The sequence below is a fragment of the Culex pipiens genome, chromosome 3 (genome assembly GCF_016801865.2).
Source record: "Culex pipiens pallens isolate TS chromosome 3, TS_CPP_V2, whole genome shotgun sequence".
Taxonomy (NCBI): domain Eukaryota; kingdom Metazoa; phylum Arthropoda; class Insecta; order Diptera; family Culicidae; genus Culex; species Culex pipiens.
In genome coordinates this window covers 85,254,319-85,266,986 of record NC_068939.1, presented here as the reverse complement: position 1 = coordinate 85,266,986, position 12,668 = coordinate 85,254,319, and the positions used below count along the sequence as shown (strand labels likewise).

At 33.9% G+C, this 12,668-nt stretch overlaps 1 protein-coding gene across 4 annotated transcripts in view; it reads right to left on the bottom strand.

The window, feature by feature from the left end:
- The window catches only part of LOC120418663 (uncharacterized), an 87,873-nt gene extending 82,814 nt beyond the window's left edge, over positions 1-5,059 (bottom strand). Inside the window, exon 1 of one of the 4 annotated variants that reach the window (XM_052709845.1) lies at positions 4,953-5,059. The gene's annotated coding sequence lies outside the window, so the exon portion shown is untranslated. Of the gene's footprint in view, positions 1-1,170; positions 1,338-4,902 lie in introns of those variants that run through there. The other 3 variants (XM_039581111.2, XM_052709846.1, XM_052709847.1) reach the window with 3 other exon arrangements.
- Between the last annotated feature and the right edge of the window lie 7,609 nt (positions 5,060-12,668).

Here is a 12,668-nt window from a genome sequence, read left to right as displayed (position 1 = left end):
AGTTTTAACACAAATTTCATCAGTTTTTTTTTAGATCCGGAATAACAAAGTACATAATCATCTGTTAAGTGTTGTTTTTAATGCTCTGGACTTGTCTTTCGATTACCTAACCAACGATAAGTCGGATGGTGGATCCGCACATCGTTTACATACATTTAAGTGAGATCCAAAAAGTACATAAAAATCACTTAGCAGTTCTCAACGGAATCGGTCTTTTTCTTTAATTTTAATTTTTGTATTTTCTAATCCGTCTGAAACTTTTTTGATGCCTTTGGTATGCCCAAAGAAGTTATTTTGCATCATTAGTTCGTTTATATAATTTTTCATTAAATTTTTGCTGCTGTCCATACAAAAATGATATGTGAAAATTCAAAAATCTGTATCTTTGGAAGGAATTTTTTGATCGATTTGGTGTCTTCGGCAAAGTTGTAGGTATTAATATGGACTACACTGAAAAACAAAATGATACACGGTAAAAAAAATTGTAATTTTTAATTTTACTTTTTGTCACTTAAACTTAATTTGCAAAAAACACTATTTTTATTTTTTTATTTTTTGATATGTTTTAGAGGACATCAAATGTCAACTTTTCAGAAATTTCTAGAATGGGCAAAAATCTTTGACCGAGTTATGACTTTTTGAATCAATACAGATTTTTTCAAAAAATCGAAATATTGGGCGCAAACATTTTTCAACTTCATTTTTCGATGTAAAATCAAATTTTCAATCAAAAAGTACTCAAGTGAAATTTTGATAAGGTGCACCGTTTTCAAGTTAAATCCATTTTTAGGTGACTTTTTTTGAAAATAGTCGCAGTTTTTCATTTTTTAAATTAGTGCACATGTTTGCCCACTTTATAAAAAAATATTTTTGAAAAGCTGAGAAAATTCTCTATATTTTGCTTTTTTGAACTTTGTTGATACGACCCTTAGTTGCTGAGATATTGCCATGCAAAAGTTTAAAAACATGAAAATTGATGTTTTCTATGTCTCACCCAAACACCCAAACCCAAACTCGGTTAAAGATTTTTTGCCCATTCTGGAAATTCCGAAAATTTGGCATTTGATGTCCTCTAAAACATATCAAAACACCCCCCCCCCCCCCGAAAGTACTAAATTTAATTGGGTTTTCTGATAGTTCACATGATTTCGAACCAAACTGCATCATTACCTCAAAATTTAATTTTACTGGAACTTTTCGATGAAAATATTTTCAGGCATAGAGAATTATCCAATTAAAATAAAAACGGAAAAGAGGATTTTTCAGCTAAAATTAAACTTTATTTTTCGATTTCAACTTTAATTTTACACTAACCCTCTACTGTCCACATCTTTTCTCGATTTTTTTTAATTTGATCAATCTGAAAATAAAGTTTATTTGAAAATTGGTAAAATAATCCGTGTTCTTGGGTCATTCTCCGCCAACTCATACAGCAATTGTCCCGTCCCCTCTTCGATTGGCTTGAAACTTTAACCTAAGGGGTAACTTTCATCTCTGATCACGAATCCGAGGTATATTTTTAGATACCTCGTTACGGAGGGGCGATACGACCAATTTCATGTTTAAATTTGCAGTCTGAAATTGTGATGAGATGGAAATTTGGTGTCAAAAGGACTTTTATGTAAAATAGGACGCCCAATTTCATAGCGAACACAAAATGCCGAAAAAACGTGTTTTTCATCGAAAAAAATAATAATAAAAAAGAGTTTTAAAAATATTGCCATTTTTTGTTTCTCAACTATATTTTTTTAATCATATAATTTTGAGGGAAATTTAATGTACTGTTCGAATCTGAGCAATTCCATGCCAAATAGGGAATCGGTTGTACCCGACCCTCTCCGATTTCAATGAAACTTTGTAGACATGTTATCCTTCGCTTATATAAGCCATTTTTGTGTATATGGAGCCAGTTCCACTCGATAATGACATTTGAGAAGGGCGTAAGTGTTTTAAATATTTTTGTAATTCGGAATTTAAATATTTCTGTATTTCGAAGCCGTTGCATCGTATCAAAAAGTGGTCAAAGACAAACATGTAGGAAATTTGACGGGCTTTTCGATAAAAATACACTGAAAGAAAAAAACACCCAACTTTTATGAGATTTTTTGATTTTTAAGTTTAAAAGTCAAATTTGAGAGGGAGCCCACGATTTTTTTTCGTTCAAAATTTTTGTGAAAATAGCCTAAGATGTTTCAAAAAGACTCACGAAAAATGCAGGATGGAGCAACTCACCTAAAAAAATACAAAAATCATTTACTGAAACTGTTTTTTTTTTTTCAAAAGTGCTCTAAACGTCAAAATTTTCAAAAACCGAACACGAGAGTCGATTCTCCAGACAATTTTACATAAAAGTCTCCATATTGACCATTGTCCTAAGTCCAATCCTTGTGAAGTTACAGCGGTTTTAAAAATAAAAATGTTGAAAAAATAGGTTTTTTGATGGTTTTTGGCAATTTACATATGACAGACTTAATTTTTCAGTCTCAAAAATATGTTTAATGGAAAGCTCGTCAAATTTCCCATAAGTTTGTCTTTGACCACATTTCAATTGGATGTATGGGCTTGCAGATATAAGCTAATTTACTATCCAGGTTACTATACTACACTGAAAAAATATGATGTTTTCAATTATGAGCAATGTAATTAGCTTATATCTGCAAGCTCATACATCCAATTTAAATGTTGTCAAAGACAAACTTATGGGAAATTTGACGAGCTTTCCGGTAAAAATATTTACGAATTAATATTTGAAAAATTAAGTCTGTCATATAGAAATTGCCAAAAACCATCAAAAACCCTATTTTTTTCAACATTTTTATTTTTAAAACCGCTGTAACTTTACAAGGATTGGACTTAGGGCAATGGTCAATATGGAGACTTTTATGTAAAATTGTCTGGAGAATCGATTCCCGTATTCGGTTTTTGAAAATTTTGACGTTTAGAGCACTTTTCAAAAAAACAGTTTCAGTAAATGATTTTTTGTATTTTTTTAGGTGAGTTGCTCCATCCTGCATTTTTCGTGAGTCTTTTTGTAACATCTTAGGCTATCTTCACAAAAATTTTGAACAAAAAAAAAAGCGTGAGCTCCCCCTCAAATTTGACTTTTAAACTTAAAAATCAAAAAATCTCATAAAAGTTGGGTGTTTTTTTCATTCAGTGTATTTTTATCGAAAAGCCCGTCAAATTTCCTACAAGTTTGTCTTTGACCACTTTTTGATACGATGCAACGGCTTCGAGATACAGAAATATTTAAATTCCGAATTACAAAAATATTTAAAACACTTACGCCCTTCTCAAATGTCATTATCGTGTGGAACTGGCTCCATATACACAAAAATGGCTTATATAAGCGTAGGATAACATGTCTACAAAGTTTCATTGAAATCGGAGAGGGTCGAGAAAAAAGTACCTGAAAAATTCCTGTTTTGGGCTGGAATTGCTCATCTGGTATTTTTTTCATTTGCAGCATTTTTTTTCATTTGAGAACTTTGCAGGATATTTTTTCAGAGTGACCAGGAAAAAGGAACAACAAACAAAATTTCATGAAAATCGAAGAGGGGTCGGGGCAACGTGTTTCGATTTCGTGTGAGTTGGTAGCGAATAACCCACCTATTTTTCCTCATCATGGTCCCAACACTACCAGTGAGTATCCGTTGTACACATATTTATAGTTTACAATTTCAAATGCGTCATCTTGTTTTACAAAATTGTTAAATTTGCACCTATTTTGCTATTTTTTAGAACTCAATATTTTGACCTTCCTAAAGTCGTTGAGATTGATTGGAAATTTACAGATTTTTCTACAGCGATAGAATAACAACAGCAATATTCACAGCAGACTTGTTAGTTTAAACAATCGTTTTTATCCTAAAAATCCTTAAGTTTTTCAACAAAATCATGAAATTTGCTCTAAATTTTCAGCAGGGCCCTATTTTCTTGAATGGCCTTTCTGCACTCCTGGTATGCTACCTGCAACTGAGCAATATCTTTGAACAAGTATACCTAAAATGGCAATTTTGATCAAACATTTGCCGGTTTGCACAAATTCAATTATTCATTCCTGAGTTTGTCCAACCCAGGCCTGCCCATCATATTTTTTCTTACTGCCCTCTCTCTCTCCCACTCACACACACTTCCCCGTAGGCAATTTTCACTTCGTTTTCCAATCCGTTGATGCTGGGCCAGACGCGAAACTCAACGATGTGTGCATCACTGGATGTTATTCCATAACACCCTTTAGGGATGGATTGTTACACCATCATCACCAGCATCAACAGCGCTTCATGGGTTTTCAACCGTGCTTATTGTTGACCTAGAAAATGTACCGCTTTAAAGTGTGGCGCCACTTTGGTTCTGATGCTTCTATGTTTAAAAATCCGTGAAACATTTTTTTTCCTCCAATTAAACACCGAGTGACGAGGATTGCTCTTGAATTAACACGATCTCCATTCCGAATTGCTGTGCTTTGAGTGCATTGTTGGTTTGGTATTCTGAAGTTCTTGATAATTTGGATTAAGATGATTAAATTCTTTGAAACTTTAAATTTAAGTATCAGTCATGTAAACTAGCTAACACAACAAGAAACAGTTCAGTTCAGTTTTTAATAGTAATTTAGATACGCTGGTCTGGATAGTCATGCTGTTAATATCACTAGCACACCCGTTGACTAAAGTCGAGCCCCCCTCAGAACTGGCACTGGCTTGTGTGACTTGCTGGCGGCAAATATGCCCCAACCTTCCCCCACCAGTTACGTTGACTTCCTAACCATGCAGCAGTAGCCTCACAAACACGGCCTCCGAATCCAAAAGTCAACCGCGTAGTCGCGAATATCACATTGCACTCAACAAAACCCAGGACACAGGCAGGACCCCCTCCCCCCTGTTACATAGTTAACCACCCCACCCTTGAGGGCACAGAAGGAAAAAAACACAGGAAATGCGGCAAGGACACACACTACAGACACTGCAAAGCCCGACCAGACCCGACCCGACGGCGGAACGGACTTGGGCCACGTTGTGCATCGGGCTGCACCTCGAGTTGTACTACTGCATTACATGAGCTACAACAGTGTAGTCAGGCCACAGTCAGCCTTACTGCACACATTTATAGTAGTGGCGGCGACGACGACGAGATCGACCGAACGGGAGAGACACCTCCTTCTTCGATGGTCCCTCCCCCCTTCCGCCATGTCGGTTTTCCATGGACGCATCTCCTGGAGTGGCGGTCTCGGCATGGAAACCCCGGTTCGGGAATCAACTTTGTTGGTGTATAGTCTAGGGGAGCGTCCATAAGTGGCATTGCAGTTGGAATTGTTTTATGTAATACATTATTGTAAAAAATCTTACTACATATAAAAGATAATGCATAATGTGACTCCATCTATTTGATGCAGAAATTTTGTTTATAAGGAGACGCATGGTATTTCAGCTTCTTTTTACTTAATCTCAATATTGGCACAAAGCATTAGTAGAGCGTCCATTTTCCCGTCCCGGGAATTCCCGGGATTTCCAGAAAAAATATATTTCCCGTTTCCCGGGAAATTTGTAAATTTCCCGGGAATTAACGAAATTTAAGCAAAAGTACACATTTTCTATACTTTTTGGAACCTTTTTTTAGATGCTCAGAGAAAAATAAATGAAGATGACTTTGTTCAATTAAATTTAATTTATAGCTCACATACAATTAATCAGATTATCAGACACTTTGATATCGGATAATATTAGTTTTTGAAGCTACGGGAAAATTAAGTAAGCTTTTTCAAGAATATTTGGAGTTATTTCATAAAAAATATATATTAAATTGAGAATTTTTATGTTTTTGTTAACCATGATCTAATGAGTTGAAAATAAAAATAAGTATCTTAACATTTTTTAAATAGTTTTGTGCAAGAAGAATTATTTCAATTCGTTAAATACCTGATATACAAGAAATTACAATATGTAGTAAAAGAAAAATTGAGCACTGCTGTAACAATGGGTGTTAGAAGGTTAAATATCAAAACATGTAAGACTGATTGTGACATGATGTTAATTCCAAATGTTTGAAAACATTGAGTTGTTTGAAGTAAAACAAACAAGAGAAGTTTGATTTTTGCTTTGCCATTTTGTCCATGAACTGAAACCATTATGACTTTTTTTAGAAAAGTTATTTGTCATGAAAAACATAATTTCTGCATGTTTTTTTTTCTTTTTTTTTGTATCAAACCACGCTCTCTTTTACTGGTCACAGAGGCAAGAAAATAATTTGTATGATTGTGGAGTATGCATTCATTTAAAGGGAAATTCTCGTAGGTTTCGCAGGTTAAGCATTCGCTCCTAACTCCATCCAATTTGCTATTTTTTTTTCTATTTAAACAGCTAATTTTGCAAAACTTTTAAAAATAACTTGCTTGCGCACTTGTTATTGAGCTATTTATCACTCTATTTCAGTTGAAATCGCCTTCAATGAGTTGTAATTGAACGTCAAAGTGCTGACCTGCCAACATAAGAGGTACGACGGAATTAGATGCTGTTCCACTACTCACTGTCTAATTACCTTGCTAATAAAAAAATGACATTATTTTTTGATTTATTGTACTATTGGAGCTTATAAAATAAGAAAAAAATAACATTTTCTTGCAATTTTATGATTTTTTACAAGCAGTTAAGCTGTTAATTGATCTTCAACTTGTTTTAGCCTTTCAGTCGCTGTTCTAAACAACTTAGTTGCAGCAGAACCAAGATCAAAACAATTTTTAATAAATTTAAATTTCCCGGGAATTCCCGGGATTTCCCGGGAAACTGGTTAAAGATTTCCCGTTTCCCGGGAAATTTGTAACCCCGGGAAATTGGACGCTCTACGCATTAGTGAAGAGGGCAAACAGAAATTTGAACGAGATTACATTTATATGATTGAAAGTTTTCAAAAGTATGATATCAATGATAGCTCAGATAACGAACAATTTTCCTGAACATTCTCATATAGTGGGGAAGCAACAAACTATAGTTAGCTTACAAGTAGGCTTAGTGATTTTTCACGCTCAAAAATTGCTTATTTCACGGGGACGTTAATTTCAAAACATCATCGCGGAACGTGAAAAATATTGAAATACACGGCGTCTTTTTCAGGGGAGTAGTATTTTTTGAGAAATAGTAAGAAAACTGTCATATACATATGATAGTGTGGAACATCCCCGTTCATTTGCGGGGCGAACGAAAATCTTTGGTCGGGAAAAATCAAAGTTATCCTCATTTGAAGTTTTTGAACTTTTTTCCTATGGGGCCAAATTTCGTCTATTTCAATTTAGTATTGTTATATGTCTACATGGGCATGATTTATGGTTCAGATCATATGATTTCTTATGGGAAATGATGCAAGGAACATTTTTCCTGAAGCACGCAAAGTGATTGAAAATAAGGGAAAAAAGTTATAAAGGTTTTATTGAAAATTTGGGAGATTTTCTGATAAAATTGCACACCCTTTCCCAAAAACCACAATGTTTTTGATATTCAGATCATTATTTCGATGAATTCTTTTTTGAGAAATGTTTCTGGACCCATTGAGTATATAAATCACTACAGAAAAGTGTAATTGGTTGGGTTTATGCTCAACTGTAGGTCACATTTATGAATTTTGGATTTCAACCGAAACAACATATTTTTGTGTGTTTTGGTTATAAAATGTACCGTTTACATTAAATTTTCACTTTTTTTGTGAGTACATGGTCCACATGATATGTTTTGTATCTAATTGAGACATGCAGTGTAAATACAATCACAGAGCCTTTTGTTAATTTGTATTTCCATTTGGGCTATATTATTTGTATATAATAATAACTTAAATATTGCGTAAAAATCATTAAAAAGTTTAAATGTATGTAAATCTATTAATTTAATCTCAAATAATTGAGCTTAACATACTAAACAAGTCTGGCAACCAAATTTGAAACAACGAACAATACAACAATTAAATTTTTTTTGCTAAAAAACACACAAATAATTGATCACAGTGACAGTGTGTGGCCGAATGGTTACGCTGTCCGCTTTGTAAGCGGATGATCCTGGGTTCGATTCCCATCTGCTCCAACCTTCCATCGGATGAGGAAGTAAAACGTCGGTCCCGGCCTTGGTTGTTGTTAGGCCGTTAAGTTATTCGAGGTGTAGGAGTCGTCTCCATGCCATAAGTACAAACAACACACCAAACCAAGCCTACTCCGGTGGAATCGCTGGCGGCGGTTGGACTCGCAATCCAAAGGTCGTCAGTTCAAACACTGGGGTAGAAGGTTCCTTGGAGTAGAAAGAGGTTTGGGTGCTCTCCCCATTCAAGCTTTCGGACTCCTAGGTTCGAGCAGAAACTTGCAATAGAGACCACAAAAGACCTGGGGTCGTTAATGTGGATGGTTTGATTTGATTTTGATTTACACTATTATCCCCTGACCTCAAAATAAGTACGAGATCTCTTGTGAGGTTTAATAAGACTAATACAAATGTGAAAATCTAATGGAAACGGTACATTTTATAACAAAAACAAACAAAAATATGTTGATTCGGTTGAAATCCAAAATTCATAAAAGTGGCTTACAGTTGAGCATAAACCCAACCAATTACACTTTTCTGTAGTGATTTATATACTCAATGGGCCCAGTAACATTTCTCAAAAAAGAATTAATCAAAATAATGATCTGAATATCAAAAACATTGCGGTTTTTGGGAAAGAGGTGTGCAATTTTATCAGAAAATCTCCCAAATTTCCAACAAAACCTTTATAACTTTTTTCCCTTATTTTCAATCACTTTGCGTGCTTCAGGAAAAATGTTCCTTGCATCATTTCCCATAAGAAATCATATGATCTGAACCATAAATCATGCCCACGTAGACTTATATCAATACTAAATTGAAATAGACGAAATTTGGCCCCATAGGAAAAAAGTTCAAAAACTTCAAATGAGGATAACTTTGATTTTTCCCGACCAAAGATTTTCGTTCGCCCCGCAAATGAACGGGGATGTTCCACACTTTCATATGTATATGACAGTTTTCTTGCTATTTCTCAAAAAATACTACCCCCCTGAAAAAGACGCCGTGATATTATTTATCATTAAACTAAAAAAAAACTTAACTTAATGTGAACGTGACATAAAACTTCTATTAATTTCATAAAAAAAATCTACTTGGTCTATAGATGGGCTCTATATATATTTAAAAACCAACATGTAGAGCATTCGTATTGTCTTTTATTGAACTTTTTTTTTAATGTTAGACTAATATAGCTAAACAGTTTTTGCTGATTTTCTACTATTTTTAAGAAAAACTTATAAACTATTATTTAGAGTATCAAGAAAAAAGCAATCAATATTTTCCTGTACTCGAATGGAGTTCAATTTTTCAACGTACTTTTCCTAATTTTTGCTCCTCAGGTTATATCATTGACCGGCGGAAAAGGGAAAGACTAATATTTTCACTGAATGTTACTTTTACATGAATATTTGCTTTTAATTGATTCCTAAAAATAAATCAAAACAATTTAAAAATATATCAATATACTTGTTTAGTCAATTTTAGCACGTTTTGGCTGAAAAAGACAAAATGCAGAGAATATTTTTTTCTTCTTTGACTGATTTTTGTAAACATCATTTAAGTATTTGCAGATTTCACTTCTCAGTAAATGTTGTATCAATTTCATGTTAATGAATGTTTTGCAATCAATTCTTCAAATGGTTCATATCAATTGAAAACTAATTAAATTTACATTAAAAGTTATGGGAATTTGGAGCTTTCCGGTAAAAATATTTTCGAGACTGAAAAATCAAGTCTGTCATATAGAAAATTCAAAAAAAAAAAAAAAACACCGAAAAAGCTGTGTTTTCAACATTTTTATTTTTAAAACCGCTGTATCTTCCCAAGGATTGGACATAGGACAATGGTCAATATGGAGACTTTTATGTAAAATTGTCTGGAAAATCGATCCCCACTACTGGGTTTTAAAAATTTTGACGTTTAGACCACTTTTCAAAAAAACAGTTTTAGTAAATGATTTTTGTATTTTTTTAGGAGAGACATACCATCCTGCATTTTTCGTCAGTCTTTTGGTAACATTTAGGCTATTTCCTCAAAAATTTTGAACGAAAAAAAAATAGTGACATCACCTTAAAGGTTTAGATTTAGATTTAAAAATCAAAAAATCTCATAGATGTGGCGTGTATTTTTATTTCAGTGTATTTTTTTTTCAGAAAGCCCGTCCAATTTCCTACAAGTTTGTCTTTGACCACTTTTTGATACGACGCAACGACTTCGAGATACAGTCATTTTTAAATTACAGAATACAAACATATCCAAATAACATACGCCCTTCTAAAATGTCATTTTCGAGTACAATTGGCTCCATATACACCAAAAAGGGCTTATATAGGCCTAGGATAACATGTCTACAAAGTTTCATTGAAATCGGAGAGAGTCGGGAACAAAAGTACCAGAAAAATTCCTGATTTGAGCTGGAATTGCTCAGTTATAGAAGTTTGGTGTTTTTGGGCACTTTTAGATCAAAAGGACGATCGTAGCACTTTTTGTGCTCTTAAAAACAAACTCAATGAACTCAAATATCGTTAAAAGCTTATTTAAAACAAAAAAAGCACTTGCGAAACCAGGCCGGTAATTTACGGTCGGTCCCCTCTTCCTGTACTTCATCCATTCACAACCAATGCACCATAGCCCGAAGGATAACGAGTGGGCAAATAAGGCTGCCAGAATCATACTGACGATGACGATGATGTTAAATCATCATGACGATGGTATTTTTTTTTGTAATGGTCAATTAGATTTTTTTTGCTTATATAATCTACTATCACATAATGAATACAATTGAAAAAACCTTACTTTGAAGTATTAAATATGTTAAAATTGTTTGTTATGATAAATTATTAAAACATGACGATCAGTAGTGACTATTGTTTTGGAAGCATAAGAAACATATTCACCAGAGATGCAACTATCTGGTAGGGAAACAGTAACAATGGTCAATGTACGGTGACAAGATACAAAAGAACGAAAACTTGATTGGAATTGAGAAGCGGTGGTTGTTTAATTTCTTCCTTTTTTTCTTTCACGCTGATTCAAGTCTTGACATGTGACACAAAATCAATTTCAATAAATTATTCCCTATTAGTAAAGGGCTCCGTGAAAAGTGTTGGGACCACATATACCAGGTGAACAGTAGCAACAGTAAATTTCACAATCAGTCTTAAATCATTTTTTTATATCTAAATATTGACGAAATATGACGGAACTTGAATTTTAAAAAGAGTTTTTTTTTGCTCCCAGATTTTTTGGACTAATTTGGGAGGAGGGGTTGACATAAAGTTTGAAAAATATTTGCAACGGCCTTATCCAAAGGTTTGCATGGAATTTATGGATGAAAAAATAGTGAAAAAAAAATGTTAATGTTTTTACTGTATCCCTCTAACACCTTATGTAAACTGTCATTTGAGAGTCATTACACTATTGTTTAAAATGTTTTGTGCCCTTTTGATATGTTAGGCTCCAGTTCTGCGACCCCGTTTTAGAAAAAATTGTCTGGTTGTTTGCCTATTAAATTACCAAATGCAAATACCCAATACTTCCTTTCGATTTTATTTATTATTCCCGTATTCTGGAGGTCATTATGAGCAACTTTTGTTCTACGAAATACTTTACTTCTCTTGCTTTATGTTTTTCTTGTTTTATTTTTAGTATTTTAATTTTCATTTATCTTTTTTAAGTTTATGTTTGTTTATGATAGTATTTGACCTATTTTACCAACTCCTTTCATTACATTTTGCCTATCTAATTTTGCAATGTTTTTACAGTCATTTTTGAAATTTTTTGCTTGTTTTTCACATTTTCTGTTATAGAATGGCACCATTATCATTTAAATTGTTAAAAATGCGTAGATGCATAGTCTGGGACACTACAAAAATTACTTCATACTTCTTTTTACTTAAAATATAGAAAATATTAGTAAAAACACAGCCAAAGTTGACCCCTAAAAAAATTACATTTTTAAAAACGTTGGCAAAGTCACATAAAACAAGTAAAACTTTCAACCCTAAAATTTTCTAAAATGTTAAGAGTTCTTCTTTCTAATGCTTTTTAAAGATCAAAAATAGGTTGAAAATGGATTTTTGGCGATTTATTTTGCCGAACTACTGTGGCCGTGAGATTACGGGATTCGTCTTGTAAGCGGAAGGTGATGGGTTTGATCCCTGTCTGGCTCGGCAAACTTCGATCCCTTCAAAGAGTAAATCTACTCACTCGAAACACTGACCGGTAGGGGATGGGTTTCGACTAGCGGCGTGCTAGATTTCCAATCCAGAGGTCGTGAGTTCGATTCTCGTACCGGGATGATGAAGTTTTTATTTCAATGCCTTCGAATAATCGAGCCTAGATTGTATTACTTCGTTTCAAATACCCCCAAAACCGCCAGTTAGTACAAGCAAAGTTTACGTGAAAGGCTTTTCAAAGCCTTTCACAACAAACTTATCCATGCGACTTGTCCAGTATTTCAATGCGCTATACATACACATAGCACCTAGCACAGAACATTAAAAAGTATTCCCATGGCCTGACCTTCACCACCACCAACTCCACACACAGTTGTCCACGTACAAAGTCCCATCAGTATGCATCGCATCGCAGCAACTTTTGGTAACCGAAGCG